Source organism: Dermacentor andersoni, chromosome 1 (assembly GCF_023375885.2).
Source record: "Dermacentor andersoni chromosome 1, qqDerAnde1_hic_scaffold, whole genome shotgun sequence".
Taxonomy (NCBI): Eukaryota; Metazoa; Arthropoda; class Arachnida; order Ixodida; family Ixodidae; genus Dermacentor; species Dermacentor andersoni.
In genome coordinates this window covers 379529111-379555268 of record NC_092814.1, presented here as the reverse complement: position 1 = coordinate 379555268, position 26158 = coordinate 379529111, and the positions used below count along the sequence as shown (strand labels likewise).

The window sequence follows — 26158 nt, the reverse complement described above, 5'->3', positions numbered from 1 at the left end:
GTTCGCCAACTCGTCGCCCACAACAGACTGCCCAAGGGAAATCGTCAGTCGAGAATAGTTCGAAGAGGCTTGGCAGCCAACCGGTGCCGCGGCTCCGATCTTCCGGCAAACGATACGGACGAGGCTTTCAGGCATTGACGGCCAATGCGCAAAGCGAAGTCCGCGCACGAAGACGTAGCAGCCGTATTTCGAAGACGCATCAACTGGTGTGCGATGCGACGACTTTTTCCTTCTTCGATGCGTCGAGATTGATTAATGACGTCGGCTATGGTGGAAAATATCTCATGCACGAAAAGATGACAAGCGTCGTCTGCTATGCCCTTCAGTACTTAGTTCACTTAAATAAAGATGTCTAAACTTTGTCATCTTGCTCTCAACATGCTCTCATCAACCTTGCAGCAAAGGGTCAGAACTTCCTAGATGTACGTCACATGATTCGGTCGACGCCTCTACGCGGGACGCAAGTTCCTTTTGCGCAGCTCGCTGACGGCTAACAGGTTTCCCGAACAACTCGTGGAGCTTTTGCTTACATTGCTCCCAACTCATCAGTTCTTCCTTGTGGTTTCGAAACCAGAGCCATGGCATTCCTTTCAGGTAGAAAATTATGTTAGCCCCCATAATACTTTTGTACCACCTGTTGTGGGTACTGATGCTCTTGTACATTTGGAGCTGCTCATCGACATCAAGATTTTACGTCCCGCAAAACGTTCCTAGGTCGCGGGACAGCGACTAGATGACTGTCGGCGTTGCAACCCCATCTAACAATATATGTGCGTATAACACTTAGTAGGAACATCGGTGTTGCGTTAAAGCAGTGTTTTGGTCAGGGATCGGCAGTGAAGTCGCATTTCACTTCAGGAGCAAATGTTGCACCCTCCTGGCAGAGGGAAAATTAGGGCAATTTTTTTTAACGTTCACTTCGTGCAGGCTCGTATAGACGAGTGTAGTGCTGGGCAGAGGCTATGACGTCATCTACTGCACTTGGCTCGCTGAGCTGTAGCCAATCACTGAAGACTGCGTGTCGTCTTCTGCTCCAGCAGACGAAAAGCGCCTGACTTCGCACTTAGCGGCTGCATATTTCTGTGTTAGCGGCGACAACACCCAAGGGAGCGTCGCATCGAGCTTTACTCGCAGCCGCTTGCCATTGCCCCTTGCCGGAGCAGGGATCGCCGTCAGACACGCTAGTATCGGGGACTCACGACGACGTGGACGACCGTAGCGTTACCCGCATCAGGCTACCCTGAAACTAAACTCCAGTGTACGATTTTTCTTTCGTCAACAAATCTAGACAAACTGTAGCTAAATACATGGCGAATGCGCAGTGCACGAAGTCCGCGCACAGTCTGAGACAGCCTGCACCATCCATGATTAAGTTAATTTTACCTTCTTGGAAGATTAGCTCACCTCCCGCTGTGACACATGGTTACGCAAGCACTGCGCTACCCTCTTTGCAGCAAGTATGTAATATTGTCCCTATGCCACTAATATTGTTTGACGTCCGCTGCCTGCATTCATCGAAAGCGCAGCGTAGAAAGTGTAGTTTTCATGCTACACTACAGCTATAAAAATGACTTCGTGTAGGTTCTACACCAACTATTCTACGCCAAGTAAAAAATGGCGACTTCCTGCACTAACTACACTCTTATAGCCAGTGTAGATAAAAACATAGCCCTATTGACTTCAAGAAGGGTGAAATTTAAGCCGTAAGGCAATTTATTAGAGGTGGCGTTGGAACTGTAATTGCAGAGCAAGTGTGATTCGCTCTGCACGCAATAGTGTCTTGAGAGGTAGCAGGGAGGGAGAGGGAATGTATATATGTGTGCACGTCTTGAGTGTGCATGCCGCGTACTTGAGTTTATGTGTTCGTCCGTGCTTGTGTCTCCGTATTTGAATCTGCGTGCGCACAGCGCGTTTATGCGTCTGCGAGCATACGCGCGTTTGTGTATGTGTGCATTTCCGTGTGCGTGCGTGCGCGCGCGCGCACATTTTCCTTCGTGTGTGCATGCGTGGGCGCATCGAGGCAAACGTGCCTCTTATCTGTGCGTATGTATGCTTCAGAGAGAGAGAGGTGATATCTGTTTTTGTGTATAGGCGTGCGTGAGAAGCTAGCATTTCCTTACTTGCTCCTACTCTCGGACGCAAATGAAATATAGACATTCAAATTATGTGGTTTTTAGGTTCAGAATTACACTCTGATTATGAGGCATACCGTAGTGGGAGACTCCGGAATAATTTCGACCACCTGGGAGTCCTTAACTTGCACCTAAATTTAAGTACACGGGTGTCTTCGCATTCCGTCCCCATCGAAACGCGGCCGCCGTGGCCGGGATTTGATCCCGCGACCTCGTGCTTAGCAGCCCAACACCACAGACACTAAGAGAGCACGGCGCGAATATAGAGTTTACTTGAATCTTATTTATATTCACAGAGACAAGAACGAATGGCACTGCCTTTATACCATTATCGCTTTCTGAAAGCGAAACCAACGCAAAAAAAATATGAATATTAGGATCCATTCTACTCTGTCAAGATGGATGACCAGCCAAGCTGTAGCACATCACACAGGATTAGACAAGGGGTCACGTATTTATTCGCGCTATTTGGTAATGGTAGTGACGATAGCCTTGTGATTGCTGTCAGATATACGGGTTGGTCCGCTTACAAGCTTAGACAGAATCTTGGCCAAAGTTGAATCTATACACAACCATTGTTACTTAATTGAGTTGCTTGGATTGGTGTAAAACTTCAAACCAAATTCTTCTTGCACAAACTCAGTGACTCATTTCTTTTCTGGTTTTCAAATGCCCACATTTAAGTCTCTAATGGTGATCACAAGGGTAGTGTCATCGCGGCTAACCAATGCAAAGTGCGTGGTCATGAACTTCTCGATACCACACTTGGGTGTGCCTGAATATATATAGACTGTGGATATCATAATTTCGTCTTTCGTTTCTACGGCACAGACAACCCCACAGTCGGGGCCCTTCTCTTTTACGAGCCAAGGTTATCGTTGTACATACATTTCCTCCTCTGAGGCCATGTGCGGTTCACAAACGATTCCAGCATACCCATCGACGTGAAATAATGCATCTTTATTTATTTATTTATTTCTTCTTCTTCCTATTATTATTATTATTATTATTATTATTATTATTATTGGCGGAGCACTTGAAGCCTACTTCAGCTCCGCCACATGACAGCCCGATACTCCACAACCTCCGGGATCGGCCCACATTTTTGCTCCCATTTTCGCAGAGGTACACAGCTTCGCTGTGAAAGTGCCTGTGCAGTCAGTATTTCCACCCTCTATTTTGTCTCAATGGCACCATCACCATCGGCATGGTCCTGCGAGGAGCTGCTAGCGGTTCGCGTTCGTTTTCTTCCTTGCCTCGGCGGTAGCCCATTCTCTTCACGGCGATGACGCGTTAAATCTGCACCATCATTGCGTCGTGCATCCCTTCTTCGACAAAACAAGCTTTCGGAGGCACACATTCGCTGTTGTATTGACATTAAAGCTTTAAACTGCTTGATTTCGAAAAAAAGCAAATGTACATGTACATCGAAAGCGGACTGGCCGCAAGGAACGCACTCACGGTGCGATGGCATTTATCCCATTTTCACAAAAGACTGGGCTCGGTCAGGTCGCCCTTAAAGACGTTCTTTTTCAGCGTCAGTTATGCTTTCAGAGTCTATCTGCAAAACATTTGTGTAAAACAGAAGCGTGTTTAATAATTATTCGCTCAGCTAGATAATATCGAGGACTGGGTCCAAGCTACTCATTTCCGTTAGCCGCCTAAGATCAATTATTGACAATTTAATTATCCTACCTTCGTTTATTGCGCAATCTGTTCAACTTACTTCGTATCTACAGGCTACCAATTTCAACACTAGAATTATAACAATAATGTCAGCAAGATTTACAGTGCTCTATTGAGGTTTGGCGCCGTTAAACGATAACTGCCTGGATATTCATGGTGCAGTACGCTTCTGATAAAGCAGGTGCGAATGCTTGGACGGGTTTTCTAGGCGAAATTCCAGTTCACCAGCTTAAGCACATGTGCCCAACAGTACACTTCTACTTTTACGACGGACTCTCCTACATTATACAAGAAGCACTTCAGCGCTGCGGTATATCACACAAGGTGTGCGAGAACATTGTGCGCGCTCCCGATTACATATGTGAGCGTTGGTGGCATCAGACTCGGTTTCCTGGCGTCATTAAGAATATAAAGCAGCTGCCTGGCGGAAAGCAATGGAAATTTTTGTTGTACGTTATATCAAATAGAGTAGCGCGCACGTTTGTGTTAGAACAAAAAGTACTGAAGTATTGGGATGAGTGCATTACGGAATATATTTCAACTGTCTATTGTTAACACATAAAACAAAAAATACCGCAATTTTCCTTTTTTAGAAATAATGCTGATATACGTATGCAGTTGGTTATATTCCGCACATTTTTCAATCAGGTGATAGAAAAATGTGCGGAATATAACCAACCATTATATATAGCTTTCATTGATTATGAGAAAGCGTTTGATTCAGTCGAAACCTCAGCAGTCATGGAGGCATTACGGAATCAGGGTGTAGACGAGCCGTACGTAAAAATACTGAAAGATATCTATAGCGGCTCCACAGCCACTGTAGTCCTCCATAAAGAAAGCAACAAAATCCCTATAAAGAAAGGCGTCAGGCAGGGAGATACGATCTCTCCAATGCTATTCACCTCATGTTTACAGGAGGTATTCAGAGACCTGGATTGGGAAGAATTGGGGATAAGAGTAAATGGAGAATACCTTAGTAACTTGCGCTTCGCTGATGATATTGCCTTGCTTAGTAACTCAGGGGACCAACTGCAATGCATGCTCACTGACCTGGAGAGGCAGAGCAGAAGAGTGGGACTAAAAATTAATCTGCAGAAAACTAAAGTAATGTTTAACAGTCTCGGAAGGGAACAGCACAATGCGTTGGCGGGCTAGTTGGTGCGAATCCATGAATACTTTGTTTAGCGCAAAACGACAGAGACAAGAAAGCGCCTTGTCCTGTCGTCTTTCTTGTCTCTGTCGTTTTGCGCTAAACAAAGTATTTAAGGGAACAGCAGTTTACGATAGGTAGCGAGGCACTGGAAGTGGTAAGGGAATACATCTACTTAGGACAGGTAGTGACTGCTGATCCGGATCATGAGAGTCAAATAATCAGAAGAATAAGAATGGGCTGGGGTGCGTTTGGCAGGCATTCTGAGATCATGAACAGCAGGTTGCCATTATCCCTCAAGAGAAAAGTTTATAACAGCTGTGTCTTACCAGTACTCACGTACGGGGCAGAAACCTGGAGGCTTACGAAAAGGGTTCTACTTAAATTGAGGACGACGCAACGAGCTATGGAAAGAAGAATGATAGGTGTAACGTTAAGGGATAAGAAAAGAGCAGGTTGGATGAGGGAACAAACGCGCGTTAATGACATCTTAGTTGAAATCAAGAAAAAGAAATGGACATGGGCAGGACATGTAATGAGGAGGGAAGATAACCGATGGTCATTAAGGGTTACGGACTGGATTCCGAGGGAAGGGAAGCGTAGCAGGGGGCAACAGGAAGTTAGGTGGGCACATGAGATTAGGAAGTTTGGAGGGTCAACATGGCCACAATTAGTACATGACCGGGGCAGTTGGAGAAGTATGAGAGAGGCCTTTGCCCTGCAGTGGGCGTAACCAGGCTGATGATGATGATGATGATGACGTATGCAGTCAAGGGAAACATGAGTTCCGACCTAGTGCCCGTGGTGGAAGCAACCCCAAACCGCACGGCTACATTGGCACACAATATATTGGTTGGCCTCAAGTGGCTCGTAGCAATGGCTCATACCCGAAAAAAAGGCAGCGTCTAGTCCAGTGATACGAAGTAGAAGAGTGATACAAGAAAAGTAGATGAAGGGTGCAAAAAATACCAGCAGCACCGGCTCATTCCTGAAAAAAGAACGACATAATCAGGAATGGCTGATACCCTCGTAAGCAGGCAAAGATGCAATGGCTGAGTATGAATGAAGAAACAAACGAAAAAAAGACCTAAGGAAAGAAAGAAGGAACAAAAGAACGAAAGAGAGAACAAAAGCTTTGCGCAGAGGCGGTGTCGTACCCAAAGAAGTGATGACTGAGGGGCGACTATTGCTAGTTGAAAGAGAGAACACAGAAAGAAAGAAACAAACAAACAAAGAAAGACGGAGAGAAAGTAAGAAAGATCATGAGCCATTCCACTCCCTGAAGGTGGTTGAGCAGTGAAACTGTTTATCACAGGACACGGAGGTGACATAATTTTGAACAAAATGCACAAATTCATTTATTGTCTTGATGGGTCGTCATTATTTCACTCGCCACTGCAATCACATTCTTTGATAATGTGAAATCGATGCACGTACGCCGCTGGGTGGTCGGTTTGGCCGGATCAGTGTGGCATCGCAAGGGATATGTCTGCAACACGGAACGCGTATACCACTCCCTTTTCGGTACCCACACATACATATTGAAATCACCGACAACGACAAGAGAGGTGGCGTCATAGCAGCTAATTCACGCAAAGTGAGTTGCCATGAACCTTACGCGACTATGAGTTAGTGCATCTTTTGCTTGCTTACGGGAGTATGAGCCATTGCTCACGAGGGCATGAGCCATTGATGATGGCATTTTTCGACATGCTGTTTTGTATGTTGTATGTGTGATTAGAAAGAATTTAAGCACTGTTCGCTTCACTTTGCTGAGTGCTTGTAGCCTCTGCCTTACGGGGCTATGAGGCATTGCATTTTTTGTTTGCTTACGGGAGCATGAATGCTTACGGAGCTACGCACCATTGATGATGATAGCTTTTCACGGGGAATAAGAATGCCCGGAACTCCAGCCTTATACAGCTTCGTTGTTAAAGTGAAACAGTGCGCGCCGCTATCGCTGTGATTTGAGCGTTACTTCAATTTCAAAAAAAAAAAAAATTATGGGGTTTTACGTGCCAAAACCACTTTCTGATTATGAGGCACGCCGTAATGGAGGACGCCGGAAATTTCGACCACCTGGGGTTCTTTAACGTGCACCTAAATCTAAGTACACGGGTGTTTTCGCATTTCGCCCCCATCGAAATGCGGCCGCCGTGGCCGGGATACGATCCCGCGGCCTCGTGCTCAGCAGCCCAACACCATAGCCACTGAGCAACCACGGCGGGTATCTTCAATTTCAGAGGACAAGTGCGCGAAGTATGGAGTTGGATTCGCGACTCACAATTTTTTAATTGTCTTTGTTCTTCACTATCGCTTCTACGTGACAGTAAAAACATGCTATATTTTCATTGAGTGAATGCGGGTAAATAGGCCATAGACTTTTGCTCCGCTCGCGTTTACTTCTAACACAATATTTTATATATCACCACCGAATTTTTCCTCTAATAGATTGCGAAATAGAGGAACTTCGATATTAGCAGGATGTCTCGAGAGAAAAGAAAGTTTTATTGCTTATTATTTTGGTTTCACCGGACGGCAGAAAAGGGAAATTCGACAAAAAATATCCTTAGCATATTTAAAACTCTGTCCACTTCGAAACGATTCATTTCAGTTCCTGCTTTGCACGCTATACCAACTAGAGGAAGAACGAGGGAAAGATAAGCAAAAAGGAAAGATAACAAGAATAGCGAAGGGATAGCCAGAGTGGACAAACTTCAAGAGCAATGAGCGCTAACGGTCGCAAGCGTTCGCATCCAGTCTGCAGTCGTTTTCGAGAAGCACAGTTGGTCTTTGTGGCCTTGACCATCTATTAGCACTTAGGACAAGTTCCCGAGAGATTTTCCTCCGAGCGCAGTCTGCCATCCATGCGGTTAATACTCAGCTCCTGGAGCCGAGCGCGGAGCGTCAGACGTGGAGTCTCCAGCCGCCGAAGATCTAACCAGACGCGTCGGCCTAGAAACGACAGGATGGTTGCTAATGCATTTTGATGACTTGGATAAATTTTTCAGACCCAGGACAGCATCCTGTCTTCTAATGTCTTATTATGCTGGCGCTCCCATACAGTAAACTCAGTTTTGAATGGACGCGCACAGTAAGATGCGGTAGTGTTGCTTACGTTTAACATATGTAACGTATCTCTCCTACGTATCTAAGCCGAGATACGCCATTCCAAACCGCCTATTTAGCGTTTCGCTGAACCCATATTGTTAGTATTCCCACAATCGCAAGGGTCAAAAGTATGACTTGTTCTCTAAGCTGTAAGTTGTCACAACAACGGATTTGCAATTCACAGCGCCTGCAGCTAAGAAATACGCAACGAGGTATGGCCGATGACGAAATAATTGCCAAGAACGGTATTCAGGAGGCGTTTATTACCATGAACTGCGGGCGCCTGTACTACTGCAAAGGACGGATGTTGGGTGGTGACTGCAACTGTTTGCTCGCCACATGACATATCTACACTGGAATTTAACGATTTCACCAACGCCCTCTTGTATTATCGAGACCCTTAATTGGGACTTCACCTGCCAAGAGGCCTCTTCTCTTTTTTTCTCTTGGTGTCCCTCGCCCCTTTCGCAATGTTGCAAGACGTGATTCTCCCGGTGCTCGATACACCATTTCATTCATTCATTCATTCATTCATTCATTCGTTCATTCATTCATTCATTGCTGCACAAAATAGTGCCTCTTCATCTCCCTAATCACCCTCTCTCTCAGGTGGACTCTGTGTATATTTGTGGCAGCGCAGCGACAAACCTAGGCCTTAAGTTCAGCACAGAGAAATCGGAAATTATGATCTTTATTGAAAAGACGAATAATTACATGGTATCAATTCAACAGCGATGGCAAACAACATTACCTTGAGTCTGTTCAGCTACGTTGCATTTGCATGTTTTTAATGTTTGGCTAAAGTTACGTTGGACACCCTGTATATACGCATAGGTATATACATTGTTTGACTATGCGTATGACTTGCTGTTAAATTGACACCATGAAATTATTCGTGTTTTCATTAAGGATCGTAATTCCCGTTTTCTCTGTGCTAAACTTAAGGTGTAGGTTTGTCGCTGGGTTGTCACGAATATTCGCAAGTGTCTAAATCACATGCATTGTCCGCTAATGGCAGAATCTCGTCATCATACATCAGTCCGTGGAACTTCTGTTGCGTGATCTGTCAGTTACTCATCCAAGATAAATCAGACCCTAATTCACTGTTTTCCCGTCACCCCCCCGCTCCCCCGACGACAGTGCCACTTTGAAGTGATCGCGCATCCCGACAAGCTTGGAGAAGCCGGTTTTCACGCCTCCTAGTTCTAGCCACCCTAAAGCAGTGACGTTGGCGGTGCACCACTTACCCCGAGAGTGTGGGTTGGAATTCCAGCCGAGGCGGCCGCATTTCTATGGCGACGAAATGCATGAAGTCTAGCGTACCGTGCATTGTGTGCAAATTGAAATAACGCCCAGGTGGTCAAAATTAAACGGGAGCTCGCCACTACGACGTGCCTCATAATTATATCGTCGTTTTTGCTCGTAAAACCGAAGAATTTATTATAATTCACCTTAGACAATCAATCGATTGGCAGCAAAGCATTCATCCTAAAATTTCGATATTTTCCGTCCCAACCCAGGTCTAATCGGGTCCGCACGGCCCCATCTGTTACGAATTACGGAAAAAAATTATCCAATGCTTGCCCCCAGGGAGTTATTAAGTTACATAGCATTTAATAGCGCGCACACGCCTGACTACTTCGTCAAGCTGTTCGTACAGCTTTTAGCCCAGGTGACCATCCAGATACTTGCTGGAGAATAAAATATGATTTGATTTGATTTGATTTGATATTTGCCTAATTTCAGCGATTTAGAATCTATCTATCTATCTATCTATCTATCTATCTATCTATCTATCTATCTATCTATCTATCTATCTATCTATCTATCTATCTATCTATCTATCTATCTATCTATCTATCATCTTATGCCGACCCAGTGGCGGAAGTAGTCTACCTGCTTTGGCCCCTATTTATGTGCTCCTTTTATTCCTGATGACGCCAGGAAACCAAGCCTGATGCCACGAACGCTCAGAAATCTACTAAGGAGAGCAAATAATGCTTCTGCACACCTTTTGTGATGTACCGTGGTGCGTTTCTTGTACAATGTAGGAGAATACATTGTAGAGACAGAGATGCATGGTTAGGTGCATGTGTTCTAAGTTCATTAACTTGAATTGCGTTAAGAAAACATGTCCGAGCATTCGCACCTGCTTTATTAGATGCCTACTGCACTATCAATACATAGGCGGTCTTTTTTAATGGCACCAAATTTTAAGATATAGATCAATGTAGATCTTCCTGACATTATTGTTATCATTCGAGTGTTCAGACGGTAACCTCTGGATATGGAGCAAATTGAGGAGTTGTGTGCATAATTCATGAAGGTATGTTAATTATCTTTTAAATAATTGATCTTGGGTGGCTAAAGCAAATGAGTAGTTTGGATCCTGTCTTCGACATTGTGTAGTTGAGCCAATATATGCTTATTAAACATGCTGCTTTAGGAGCTAAGAACAAATATTTTGCAATTGAGTGCTCTCTGAAAGCTTAACTGACGCGCAAAAAGATCGAGGGCAACATCGACCTGACTACTTCCAGCCTTTTAAGATATTGTCGCGAACGTCACGGCTCCGTGAGCATGTTCCTTGCGGCCAGACGACTGTCGATTTTTATTGACATTGTTTTTCCGAAGGCAAGCCGTTTAAAGTTGAAATGTCAATGTAGCAATGAACGTGCGCTGCCGGAAGCTTGCTTGGTCACAGAAACGATACACGATTGAATGACAGTGCAGATTTTGCACGTTATTGCCTTCAAGACATTGCGCTGCCACCGACGGAAACAAGATATCGAACTCTTGAACTTCTTGGCAGCTTCTTACGAGACCGTGCCATCTAAGGGCGGCAATACTGACGTCACAGGCGCTTTTGTTTTTGTCGGTTTCGCTTTGGGAAAGAGATAATGGTACAAATGCAGTGTCATTCGTTCGTGTCTCATGGATTTAAACACGGTTTTTAATGGTCTCCACATTGCGCATGTTTTCCAAGAGTAGGTGTAAGCAGGAAAATGTTCGCTCACACCCGCAAACACACAAACACCCTCGCACGCACTGTCTCTCCCTCGCAAGAGCACACACAGCTCTCTTCCTCACACGCACTCACACGCTCTCTACTTCGCACGCACAGATATCCATGCGCAAACAAACACGCACACTTTTGTCTGCAGGCATGCATGCTGAAACACGAACACGCACGGTCGCACACGTGCACATTCAAAGGCCGCCATGCATGCGCCGAAAGCACGGAAGCGCACACACATATGCACTAACACGCAGATGCAGACATGCACACACGCCGCGAACGCTCACACGCGTATACATGCACTCGTGTGCAAGCATATGCAAATACGAAGGCACTAGCACTCGCACACACTCTACCCTCGCACGCACACACACGCACACGCTCTCTCTCTCCCTTGCGTATACACACGCTCTCTCTCCCTCGCACACACACACACACTATTCGCACGCACAAGCATCAATGCGCACACAAACACGCACACATTTGTTCGCAATCGTGCATGCTGAAACTCGAAAACACACACTGGCACGCGTATACATATATACGTTCACACGCGCCCACGCATGCACCGCAAGCGCGCGCACACGCGCACACACACGCCAGCCACGCCGCGAATGCTCACACACGTCGCGAACACTCGCACACGCATACACACACACGCGCGCATGCAAACGCAAATACGGAGACACACGCCCGCACACTCATACACAGAGCGCACACGCGCATACAACCGTACCCAGGCACGCTCAATACATGCACACGCATAACCTCTCTCTACCATCTCGGCTGCTTCTCAAGAACCTGCGCGTGCTAACAGGCTGCATAACACTCCCTCCACCATTACCTTCTCAATGCCAACTGTGAAACTTGCGTTATGGTTTAAATTTGGCGCTTCTTCAAGTTAATGTGCCCTCTGGCGGGAGGGTGCAAAATGATTTCCTCCTGTCGTGGGACTTCACCGCCCCTCTCTGAGCTGCTTTAACTGCTTTAACGCACTACCAATGTTCCGACTAAGGGCCAAAATGCATATGTTGTTAGAAGGGGCTACCCACTTGTAGTCAGACGAAACTTTTTGACCCTCTGCCGATATTCTAAAATATAATATTGAAATAATATTTCCCATTGAGTAACCCTTGTGCATTGCTGCGAAGTTCCGAAGGAGAATGTCCAGAATTCCTGGACATGCACAAGGCATTGTCGCAAAATCAAAGCAATGTGAAATACAATATGTTACAGCTACAATGAATATATTTTTGTCTGTAAAACGTAGACGTAAAGAAGGGTTAGCTAGCACTGTTTGAGGCTTCCGTACAAAACGGAAGTGTTTTAGAATAACTGCTTAATTTGCTACAATTTTCAAAACTTGCTATGTTTACGATTTTTCATCAGCGAAACCAATCCATGTAGAATTTTGAAATTTGGTGGACTGGGAGATCTTAACCAATTCAACAATTCTGTTGAATATTGTTACTGTATCACAAATTACCATTTCTACAATGCGCCTCAAATGTGAAGTTTTGACTAAAATTAACGCTATTTAAAAATAAAAAATAAAAAAAACACCGCCACCGTAAATTTTTCTCAAAATCTCGTAAACAGCTGTTCACAGGCACTTGAAAAAGAATATTAGAAGATAGGTTGCATTATTTTCTTTGTAATGACAATATAGGTGATAGAAATCAGAGCTTCGCCAGATAAGCAGCAAGGTGCTAAGAAAAAAGGGACATCGGGGTAAAAAGAACAGGCATACGGCGTTGAATTGCCTAAACTTCACCATGATTGCGACAGAAAGTCAGTTTTGTCCTTATGATTAATACATATGAATAAAAGTACGATTAGTGCAATACCCATTCGCTTTAGTGGAAATAAAGAAGCGCTTGCAAAACCCTCACATGGCTCATTTTATTAAACAGCATGTGTGCACAACTTGCAGCGTAGATAATTTGTTCCTTGTGTTAACGAAGGTTTGTATTTCTTTGTGGGGCACAGAATTAACGGCTAACTCTCTGGGAATGTACACAGGTAACAATGTACGGCAGGTAAATGCCTCTAAAATGTACTGGTCATTATACAGGGTGTTTCAGCTAACTTTAGTCAGTGTTTAAAACTATGCCGATCCACCCAAACACGACGCGACCAAGTGCATGTTGTTCACTTTGGTATGTAGTGTGTCACGCTATATTGTGTATTTCGGTTAATAAAATAATTAGTTAGGAATAATTAACCAACTTCTGAAGCAATGAAGATAGGTAAGAAATTCAAATTAGAAAGTTGTAGAGCGCTTTACAAAGCGTCCGATTAAGCAGTTCCTACCTTTCTATTAAGTATTAGTGTTTTTCAGCTTACTGCGGATGCCCGCGAAATAAAAAAAAAAATACCACATCTAAAAAGCCAACAAACATTGACACCAAGGACAACGTAGGGGAAATTACTTGTACTTACTGAATGAATTAAAGAAATGAGAACTTCATGTAAATGAAAGTGGTTGAAAAAACAACTTGCCGCAGGTGGGGCACGATCGCATGTCTTCGCATTACGCGTGCGATGCTCTGCCAACTGAGCTACCGCGGTGCCGTTTTCCCATCCACTTTCTTGGGTATTCGTGTTTCCTCCTAGAACCCTGAGAGTGTTACCCAGAGTCACAACTCACAAACCTTGAGGGCGGATGTTGAACATCCCTTCTGCCGTAGGCGTTATCACTACGTGATCTTTTTGGGTGAGGACAACTGGTCAATAAACCCCCGCATGCAACCTGAAGGCATCAATGTTGCCGAATTCGAGACCCTCGTTATGTAATAAACAAGAAGAAAAGGGATTAAAAGAGGGGCCCGATCGCACGCGTAATGCGAAGACGTGTGATCGTTGGCCATCTGCGGCAAGTTGTTATTTCATCCACTTTCATTTCAATTCATTTATCATTTCTTTAATTCATTTAGTAAGTACAAGTAATTTCCACTATGTTGTCCATGGTGTCAATGTTTGTTGGCTTCTTATGGTATCTTTAATAAAAATCGGGCCCCTCGGTTAACCCTCTTTCTTGTAATTTATTACATAATGAGGGTCTCGAATCCGGCAAAATTGGTGCCTTGATGTAGCATGCGTGGGTTTATTGACCAGTTGTCTTCGCCCAAAAGGATCACGTGGTCGCGATGCCTGCGGCAGAAAGGATGTTCCACGTCCGCCGTCAAAGTTTGTGAGTTGTGGCTCTGGCTAACACTCTCAGGGTTCTAGAAGGAAACACGGATACCCAAGAAAGTGGATGGGAAAACTGCGCCGCGGGAGCTCAATTGTTCAGAGCATCGCACGCGTAATGCGAAGGTTGTGGGATCGTTCCCCACCGGCGGCAAGTTGTTTTTTCATCCACTTTCATTTCCATTAATTTATCATTTCTTTAATTCATTTAGTAAGTACAAGTAATTTCCCCTATGTTGTCCTTGGTGTCAATGTTTGTTAACTTCTTATGATGTATTTTAATACTTAATAAACTTACTTACTACTTAATAAACACTAATACTTAATAGCTAGAAAGACAGAAACTGTCTAATCGAACGTTTTGGAAAGCGCTCTACATCTTTCTAATCGGAATTTTTCGTCCAACTTCGTTGCTTCAGAAGTTGGTTAATAAATCTTGACGGATTATCCAATTAGGCAAAATACAAAAATAGCTTGACACACTACATATAAAAGTGAGCAACATGCATTTGGTCACGTCGTCTTAGGACGCATCGGCATAGTTTTAAACTCTGGTTAAAGTTAGCTGAAAGACCCTGAATAAACGTCATTATATAACCTATGCGGTGGTGGGAGTGGTGTTGCTGTTGGTTAGGGCAGGGTTATTTGGCAGGTAGTTCCAGCCGCCAGCTGGCTAAAACAACCAAAGCTGACTTTCTGTCGCAATAATGGTCAAGTTTAGGCAATTCAAAGCCGTACACACGTTCTTTTTACCCCGATGTTCCTTTCTCTTAAGCCCTTGCTGCATTCTGGCGAAGCTCTCATTTCTATCACCTATATTATCATTACAAACAAAACAATGCAACACGTTCTTAATTACTCTTTTTCAAGCGCCTGCGAACAGCTGTTTACGAGATTTAGAGAAAAATTTACTATGGGGTTATTTTATTTTCAATTTTAAATAGGGTTCGTTTTCGTCAAAACTTCACATTTGAGACGAATTGTAAAAATAGTAATTTGTGATACAGTAACAATATTCAATAGGATTGTTGAATAGGTTAAGGTCTCACAGTCCACCAAATTTCAATATGCTACAGGGATTGGTTGGTTGATGAAAAATCGTATACATAGCAGCTTTTGAAAATTGTAGCAAATTAAGCAGTTATTCTAAAACACTTCCGTTTTGCATGGAAGCCTCAAACAGTGCGAGCTCACCTTTCTTTACGTCTACCTTTTACAGACGAAAATATATTCTTTATAGCTGTAACATATTGTATTTCACATTGTGGTGAATTTGCGACAATGCCTTGTGCATGAAATAGGCGCCTCCATACTCAAGAATTTCGCAATTTTTTTTCTCCTAAAATAATAATTTGGCAAAGAAGCTACGTTCACTTTCGTGTTACCGAGTGATATGCGCATAAAATATTAAATATTCAATGGAATCTAAAATATGAATTTTTTGACCCGTCTTGTTCTCTCGTGACAAACCCCGGCCCTCAGACCCCAGCAACTACGAAGCAACCGACCACGGCGGCGACCAGACCTGTGACGCAGCAGAGGGTGCTAAGAATCCCTGGGTCCGGACAGGCTGCCATTGGAATCTGAACCTAGCAACGTTTAATGCTAGAAGGCTATCTTGTGAGGCGAGTCTAGCAGTGCTGTTGGAGGAATTAGAGGCCAGTAAATTGGATATTATAGGGCTCAGCGAAGTTAGGAGGACAAAAGAAACATATACAGCGCTAAAAAGCGGGCACGTCCTATGCTACCGGGGCTTAGCAGAGAGACGAGAACTAGGAGTCGGATTCCTGATTAATAAGGATATAGCTGGCAACACACAGTAATTCTATAGCATTACCGAGAGGGTGGCAGGTCTTGTGAAACTTAATAAGAGGTACGAATTGAAGGTCGTACAGGTCTACGCCCCTACATCCAGTCATGATGACCAGGAAGTCGAAAGCTTATATGAAGACGTGGAATCGGCGATGGGTAAAGTCAAAACAAGATACCCTGTACTGATGGGCGACTTCAATGCCAAGGTAGGCAAGAAGCAGGCTGGAGACAAGTCAGTGGCGTACTATGGCATAGGCTCTAGGAATAGTAGGGGAGAGTTATTAGTACAGTTTTCAGAACAGAATAATATGCCAATGAAAGAAACGCCACTGTATGAAAACCTCTAACCCTACAGCTAGAATAGAAGTGGCAGAACTTTCGAAGTTAATCAACAAACGTAAGACAGCTGACATAAGGAAGTATAATATGGATAGAATTGAACATGCTGTCAGGAACGGAGGAAGCCTAAAAGCAGTGAAGAAGAAACTAGGAATTGACAAGAATGAGATGTATGCGTTAAGAGACAAAAGCGGCAATATCATTACTAATGTGGATGAGATAGTTCAAGTGGCTGAGGAGTCCTATCCAGACTTATACAGTACCAGTGGCACCCACGACGATAATAGAAGAGAGAATAGTCTAGAATAATTTGAACTCTCGCAAGTAACCCCGGAAGAAGTAAAGAAAGCCTTGGGAGCTATGCAAAGGGGGAAGGCAGCTGTGGGGGATAAACTAACAGCAGATTTGTTGAAGGATGGTAGGCAGACTGTTCTAGAAAAACAGGCCACCCTGTATAAGCAATGCGTCGTGACCTCGAGCGTACCGGAATCTTGGAAGAACGCTAACATAATCCTAATCCATAAGAAAGGGGACACCAAAGACTTGAAAAACCATAGACCGATCAGCTTACTGTCCATTGCCTACTGTCCAGGTCCTCGCAAATAGAATCAGGCACACCTTAGACTTCTGTCAACCAAAGGACCAGGCAGGATTCCGTAAAGGAACTCAATAATAGACCATATCCACACTAGCAATCAGGTGATAGAGAAATGTGCGAAATATAACCAACCCTTATACATAGCTTTCATTGATTACGAGAAAGCGTTTGATTTAATCGAAACCTCAGCAGTCATGGAGGCATTACTGAATCAGGGTGTAGACGAGCCCTATGTAAAATACTGAAAGATATCTTTAGCGGCTCCACAGCCACTGTAGTCCTCCATAAAGAAAGCAATGAAATCCCAGTAAAGAAAAGCGCCAGGCACGGAGATATGATCTCTCCAATGCTATTCACAGCGTGTTTACAGGAGGTGTTCAGAGACCTGTATTGGGAAGAATTGGGGATAAGAGTTGATGGAGAATACCTTAATAACTTGCGATTCGGTGATGATATTGCCTTGCTTAGTAACTCAGGGGACCTATTGCAATGCATGCTCACTGACCTGGAGATTCAAAGCAAAAGGGTGGGTCTAAAAATAATCTGCACAAAACTAAATTAATGTCTAATAGTCTCCGAAGAGAACAGCAGTTTACGATAGGTAGCGAGGCACAGGAAGTGGTAAGGAAATACATCTACTTAGGGCAGGTAGTGACCGCGGATCCGCATCATGAGACTGAAATAATCAGAAGAATAAGAATGGGCTGGGGTGCGTTTGGCAGGCATTCTCAGATCATGAACAGCAGGTTGCCATTATCCCTCAAGAGAAAAGTCTCTAACAGCTGTGTCTTACCAGTACTCACGTACATGGCGGAAACCTGGAGGCTTAGGAAAAGGGTTCTACTTAAATTGAGGACGACGCAACGAGCCATGGAAAGAAGAATGATGGGCGTAACGTTAAGGGATAAGAAAAGAGCAGAGTGGGTGAGGGAACAAACGCGAGTTAATGACATCTTAGTTGAAATCAAGAAAAAGAAATGGGCATGGCAGGACATGTAATGAGGAGGGAAGATAACCGATGGTCATTAAGGGTTACGGACTGGATTCCAAGGGAAGGGAAGCGAAGCGTAGCAGAGTGCGGCAGAAAGTTAGGTGGGCGGATGAGATTAAGAAGTTTGCAGGGACAACATAGCCGCAATTAGTATATGACCGGAGTAGTTGGAGAAGTATGAGAGAGGCGTTTGCCCTGCAGTGGGCGTAACCAGGATGATGATGATGAAAAAGATGATGATGATGATAATGATGATCGCTCGTGGAATCGCCAAGAAGTGTTGATTTGATGGGCGGATACTTCCGCGGTGTCGTCCAGACGCCGGGGTGCTTTAATGCGGCTTTGCGTCTGCACGGCCTCCGTCTGTTGTCTGCTCTTCAAAAGCGCACGTTGCTTCGTTTTCAGAAACAGTAGGAACCTATCGCGGCGTACCTTGAAATTAATTTATGTTTGCCCATCCAACAGGTGTCCCCTGTCTATTTTATAGCAGCAGCGTTGCCTTCCCTTATTACGTCGCCTTTTCCCTCTCCCGCTCTCCCCTCATGCATGCGATCTGCCATGAGCGCAAAAGCGGCAATGCTGTTCACGTGTTTCGGGACTGCGTCACTTTTCTTAACCATTGCCTGGATCCTCCTCTCTCCCATTGTGTCTACCTCCGCTCTGCACTGTTGCGCGTTAGTACAAAGGTAAGCGCTTCCGATCCTGCAATGTTATTGCGGGGGCCCACGTATAATTGCAGCAGTCCAGAGGGTATTTTCTAGGGAGCCCCAGAGGGCCCCGTGGCGACGTGATGGAAAGGTCCAAATAGTTTCTCGCGTCGCCTTTCCTCTGCAGTGCTCCTGAACCACGAACCGACGCCGTGTGACACAGACCGCAGCAGCACCATCAGCAGAGAAAATCGAAGCAATAGGCCAAGAAAACGTCTGGGCTTAAAATAAAAGAAGACAAAGTCGCGAAACGCACTGAAGGGAGAAGCCCCGCTGTATCGTATTATATGTAGGTCATTAGGCAATCACGCGAACGCCACCAGCTACTTTCGCACTGTACGGGCCGCTCAGAAAGAGGAAACCATGCACGAGCGAGTGCTTCGTCCGCCGTCACCGCTTCGGTCGACCTTCCTGTCTATCGTCTTCGACGTGCAATTGAAGAACCAGGGAGCCTAGCAAAACGACCTCACAGCCAGAAAACTTTGAATGGACTTGGATGTTACTGTGGCTTTCGTCAGTACGGCAGCGATAATGAGGTGCCGTGGCACGCGAAGCCGTTGAGCAGTGGAGTGAAAACGCCCGGCGCTGGCGCAACTCTCCCACGTTTCTTAAGTGGGCTAGGTAAGCATGGCCTCGTCTGGTGTCGGGTTGTTCTCCAGCACCCGCGCCCGTCTATTTGATTGTGTTCAGTGAGTTATTCCTGGCTTCGCACGGGATTATTTTATCTTTCGCCATGCCCCTGCAGCCATTTGGCGGCCTGCCCAGTCATTAGTCGGCGGCGCGGAATGCGCCGTCTCGGCTTCCCAGACATGACGCGGTGACCCGAGATTTGTGTGGAGTCTTTTTTAGCAAGCTTTTCTTGTTTCCTTCATTTTCCTTCTTTTTTTTTTTCGTAAGAACACGTTATGCCGCGATGCCGCAGCCAGTATATCGTATAAAGAATATTGCACGTTAGTTGAGAATGCAGCCGCACGCGCGCAGCCGATTTGAGGTATGAGAGCTAATTGGAGGCTGCCGAGCATGCGATGTTTACGAAATTTAGCATCCGCTACTTCTCTTGCCGTCACTTCTAGTAACTCTGTTTAAAATGCACAGACAAGTGATAAATAATGCAATAAATAACTGATGCTGTGTGTTGTAAGGTTTCCTTTTCCCCCCAAGAGTGTTCGCTTTTGGATCATCAGCACACCGAATGGCACGCCTGTCCTGGCGATTGTAGTGGCGCGGAATGGTGTCACTCAACGACAAATGGCAAGGAAAATATGAAAAATGAAAAGAATTGCTACGAAGCAGTGCTCCTGAGAACATCCGACACCAAGCGCTAAATCTCATTTTTTTCGCTGCGTGAAAACGATGTATGGTTGGTTCTGGCATATAGCTTGATTTTCAGTTGGATACAACTGTTGCAGGGAATATGCCGAATGTTAACTTTGTTAGTCCACTTTTCAGGGGAATGACACCTGGCAATAAAGCCCAACTAATCCGTATAACCGAGACAAGGGTACTTTATTGAGAAAAAAAAAGAACGCTTATATTACGCACTATAGGCTAGGATCTACACCGTAAAATATAGTTTGCTCGCCTTCATGCCCTAATTCAGCTGTAGATGATAGCGAAATATTGTTTATGTGTTCTCTTAAAAGTGGATCATACTATACAAGCAAAAAAATGTAGGCGGACAAGTGGAGCTTGCGTGCAACGACCACGCGAAGGGTCGAGCGTCATATTTGCAATTGACTCTCTCTCTCTCTCTCTCTCTCTCTCTATATATATATATATATATATATATATATATATATATATATATATATATATATAGATATGGTATCTGAGCTGGCCAACTTCTCTCTAGGCAGCACATATTTTCTTTTTACATTGCTGAAAGTCGCCCTTATGCTAAACTCAGAAGCCTATGTTTTGGAGCTTTTGACTATTCTGTACTTTTGAAATTGCACTAATTCCGTCATTTCAAATGCTTCTCCGAGCAAAAGTACTTTGCTCACTTCACGGTGATCCAGGGGATCAGATGTTCTCCTATACTGCAGCATGAGATCGCGGGTCCAATTCTCGGTCGCGGGGGCCGCATTTCGATTGGGGCAAAATTCAAAAACAGAAGCCCCGTCATTCGAAGAGCCCCATTGTTATCTTGGGACTTTAATAGCCAGAAATCAGTTGATCAACAAAAAGCGATGATGATTCGTTCATTGACAGCCGCATATTATAAGCATATTCTGTCGTTCAACAAGCGCTGAAAACTTCTAGAACGCGATGCTTCGGCCACGTTCCAGTGCGCATGGCTCCCTTTATATGATTCAAGTGCCAATGCTGTTGGTGTCCCAAATGTTATTTTTCGATATTATCTCTGGAACAAAGCTTCATTTACCTATGAAGTTCATGTAATGAAGTTGTTCCCTCGCCCCAAGTTTTCAGACTGCTGCTTGGCAGACCAACCCACCGCTTGTGGAGGTCTCCATTTGAGGCGATAACCCGGACACATTTATTTAAAACAACGCAGCAGCCCCGGCGTCCCAGCCGTTCTGGCCGCTGGCTGGATGGTCCTCCTTTCTCCACGCTATAGCTTGCGTGCTCTGAGCTACTGTCGCTGCAGCTTCACTGCGCCTGTCACGCAGGGCGGTTATAGTGACAACTATTTACAAAAGCTATGGATAGTGTAGAAAGTCTGGATGACCCTATATGTCCAGCAGCTAATAGTATATACCGGGTGTTTCAGCGAACACTTTCACATTTTTTTACATTGCATGCCTGTGGCAGATAGCACAATTATAGTCCATGTGAACTCGTCTACTCCAAGATACGGACATTACTTGCGCAGAAAATGGAAATGCATAATCGATTAATTAACAAAACATGCTAAATAATGTTTAGCTAATTACCTCATGGCACACGTTGCAGTTTACAAATTCTAGCCAGGTAGCCTGCAAGGAGGATCCACTTGGAACGAATTCTCAGGATGACACCAGTTTCGAGATATTCATTCCTGAACTTTGCAGAGGAATGCATGGACGTTGCAGTTACTTTTTTTTTTTGCATCAATGCATAAAACGACGTTTTGTTAAGGAAGTAAGTGGAACGAAAGTGCATCTTTACCGTAAGTTTGACAACGCATATCTCGTAAATGGTGCCGTCCACACACTTCCTTTCAAATGGATATGCCTCGCAGTGTCACCCGCTAGAATTTGTAAATTGCGATATTTACTACAAGGTAATTAGATGAAAACTTCGTTTAGTAAATTTTTCTCAATTAGTCGATTTCGCTTTTCAATTTTTTGTGCAAGTAATGTCCCCCTCCTCGAGTGGATCAACTCATGCACTAGAATTGTGCTGCCACAGGCACGTTAAAAAAATGGTTTGAAAGTGTTCGCTGAAACACCCTATATATACTGCACATGTATTATAGCGCTCAATATGAGCTGCAACGCGCGAGCCGTGGCCGCAGCAACGCTCTCGTGAAAGAAAGTGGAGAGGGTGTCGCCATTTGGGAGCAATGCGCCTATACCCATGCTTTCCGTCGTCTGCTATGTTAGCAGAGTGATAACACACTGGCCCATCGATCAGCTATCGTTCCATCGCGGATAAGAAGAAAAAACGTCGAGTGCCCTTGCACTCATTGAAGAAGGTCGACCAGCGAAGCTGCACCTCTGCCGCGGGCTAGCCCGGCATTGCACTATCTTTGAGATCGGCTCACGTATGGGGAGTGTTTGACGCCTGCGTCACCTGCGCCGTGGGTCAGCCCGGTAGTGTACTATCTTCGGGATTCATTTCTACACGCGGTAGTAGGGAAAGTATCCCTTCACAGCTTCCCGTAAAAAAAGGAAACATGAATAAAAAGTTTGAAGCCATGGCAGCGTGCGCTATGACAAAGCACGCTGCCCTAGGGGCTAAGGACGTACGGGATGCTCTGCGGGCGACAGTATTATGTATTATCACTCCGCGAAGAAAGCAGACAGCGTCAAGCGCGGTGGTATGTGCATTTCTGGAATGACGGAATCCTCCCCGCTTTTTTTTCTCGATGGCCTATAGCTGCGGCCATGGCTCGCGTGCTGCAGTTGATACTGAGCACGATAGTACATTATATGTATACGCTGTGCAAGGATGGCCTTACACTGCGTGCACGTGGCATCGTTCGGGAAGTTCAGGGGGATCAAACGGAAGTCTGTCTACGAAAATCAGGAGGACGGGGCTGGCTGTTCAAGAGCGGTCGTAAAGGCAGCATGCTTGTATAGCTTGAAAGCTTGTACGGGCAGAACTGGTGTCTGGTGGTAGTTCGTGTTGAGCCGATGATGCTGGAGTAGACATCGGGTAGCGCAAGTTCTAACTGCTTTTCTGGTAGGGCACAGATCGGGTCGACAGATAAGATGTCATCGATGGGCAACGAGAGCATCACGTGGGCGACACTTACTGACTGCTGCGCGCCGGACTAGGTCTTGAGTGTTTTATCGGTGGTAATGAACGCTGTAGCTTTCAAGTTTGGAGGCAGCACAGGGGGTACATGTTTTGTCGTCGTTATCGTACCGTGTGAAGTGGTGCTCCGATGTTGCGCATAAGGGAACTCATCGGGGCGTCGGCTGAGTAAGAACAACCGTTGACAACTGCGAATCCGGGAGGTCGCCATAAAGATGCAAGGTGCATCTCTACGAGTCGATGGCGGGTGAAGGGCTGTCTTCGCAACTATGGCTTCATATTATTGCTTTCTTTTTTTGTGTGTGTACGCTGCGAAGAAGTCCACCAGCAACCAGTTCGTGCCAAGTGGCTTCGTGGAGGACGTTCGTGCGGTGTCATGCCCGGCTCGCTGACGGCCTGCGAGAGGCTGGCTGACGGGTTGGTGGCGCGAGCGGGTGGCCGAGCTGTCAGCTGTAGATACGATGATGTGTCTGTGTCGCCATGGCCGCTACACGCTTTATTAAAAACATGATGCCGGTAAAGAACACGGCCCGTATTAACAAAATGCCCTTACGCTAAAATTGTAAGAGCGAATTATAGCCAATCCTGTTGCTGGGCGTGTTATTAGCGAAGGCTGCCAGCCAATGGCAAAAAGTCACTTATGAACGAAGAACTTTATGAGTTCGGCCCCGGAAGCGCATAATATGAGCAGGCCGGAAAACAAATACCATTATTTATTTTACGAACAAGGCAAAAGCAAGTAAAATGAAAAGGCAGTAGTAGGGCTTTTGCATGCTTTCTCTTGCGCTTTTACTATCATTGTTGGGTGGAACTTGTCACGACAATAAACCCGTATTGAACGCTACAGTCATCCTCGTCGTACCGCGCAGTGTGCTGCGAAACCCTGCGAGCTGTATTCATGTACGTTTGAAACCAGTCGTAACTTCTCATCTTTATTATTTCGCGTAACGTGCCAGCAGCGTCGATGTATGTATATTCATAGGAGGTGAACGGACAAAGTGGACTTAAATGTCAATGCAAACTTCGGAAGGAGTGCCTACTATCAACACTAAAGATCCGCATGCAAATTCTGTCCATAGGTGTACTTAACTGTTGGCTGTTGTACAGATGGAAAATTACTCGCCACCTTCCGGGGCAACTTCCGGGTCAAGTAGGAGACGGCGCTGTTTACTGTGTTGACATATTTATACCGCTGCTGTTTATTCAAACCGCCTTTATTTGCTCTTGGGCACACTTCGCCGATATTGGAAGTGCCACTATGGAAACAAAGCCGTCCTCCAGGTAACGGTAAATTGGTGCCATAAAGCCGCGTCGCCATGGAGTTGGGCAAGGCCGCATGCATAAATTGTCGCTGAACTTGAAGGCAGAAGGTTTGCGCGCTGGCAGTCTCATCCTAACATCAAAAGATGAACCGACCTGATCTATTTTCATGTTAGACTTATCTTGACAATGTATTTTTTTGGCGTCATAGTGTTGTCGAAACTATATTAGCATGTCTTAGTTAGTTACTACCTAAAGCTATAAGCGGGGATAATTGCAACATAATAAGCGTATCGGATGTTAGGGCTTGGTACTTTTCCCTACATAAATAACAACTCTCTTCTTTCTGCCGATATTCTGTCATAGCAGACACGCGTAAATTGGATGATGCTAATTTAACATGACCCTTATCTTCATGCGTCATTTTTTTCTTACGCTCACACTTTTCTCAAAATGATATTGTGTGATTCTTGTAAGTACTAAACTAGAATACGCTTCATCAATCTGGGATTGATCTACAGCACAGCTCGTATCTTGCAAGAAATTTTGAGAAAGAAGACGTTCCGTCCTTTCGTCTAGTCTTCTTTTGTGCCATATTTTTTTAAAGATGAACCCCTACCAACTAGACCATAGAACAAGCTTTTCTCGCAGCTCTTATCTTTAGTCATAGCCATTTGTAGCTCATCTGTGTGTTTATTCTATGAAATCATTGCCACGCTCGAGGCTGATATATATACCATAAAAGCTTACCTTGATTGGTCAGACTTCTCAATAAGATGGCGAAGTCATACCCCCGTTTATCTCTCTTTAAAACAATGCTTCAGAAATCCTCAGTTAAAATATGATTTGTTTTACCACCGTCTTACACTCATGGTGAATTGATTGCCACCTCAAAGCAAAGGTACCAGGCTGCCGAACCAACCTTTACTTCTGTTAGTTCCTGCCGAAGACCGCTTCAGAATGAAACCATCTGTTGGCTACTGCGGCCAGAAATTCCGATTAGTCATCCATTCTGATTATCATTCATCCTGATACGCCCACCCATCTTTCATTTGAACTTCACAAGGCACTAAGAACATTTAAAATAAATAAATAAATAAATAAATAATTAAATAAATAAATAAAATATTACATAAATAAATAAATAGTTGTTAGCTTGACAGTCTTTCAAGGATTGAACAACCATTTTTGCAGTATACGCCGGCTAAAATTGAGAGACTAATTCATTATTTTCATAATTAACGTGGACGCTAATTCGCACTCGCTGCTCTAAAATAAGTGGGATGAATGCGCTTATATTGCTCTTAATGCCATGAATATTGTTATTCACCGTGAGTCTCACCATTGTCAACAACAATCGGCGCTCACACTCACGATGACTCGCAATTTACATGTGAACCCTCGCTTGTACTAATACTCAGATATGTTCACATTTACCGACGCTGATCACTTGCGTTCGCTTCTGACGCCCTCCCCCCCCCCCCCCTTACCACGCACACACACTCATTTATACTCGTGTGATTTCAATCATGGACGAGCATGTCGGCGATGCATCAGCGGTCTCACTTCGCAGTATAAGGGCTGCGACCAACCCATCTCCCGATGCTGTCGTTTTACGACCTTCAGAAGCAGCACGGCAAGGGAACAGTAAGAAACTGCAATCACTACTTTCGCAGCGAGCTACCTATTTTTATGCCTATAGACAAACAAAATACTAGTTCATTTGGCGAATGAAA

The 26158-nt window shown here is 44.8% G+C and overlaps 1 pseudogene; it reads left to right on the top strand.

Moving 5' to 3' along the window:
* The first annotated feature begins 6102 nt into the window (after positions 1 to 6102).
* Positions 6103 to 6172, top strand: LOC126518782 (U4 spliceosomal RNA; annotated as a pseudogene).
* Positions 6173 to 26158: the final 19986 nt, after the last annotated feature.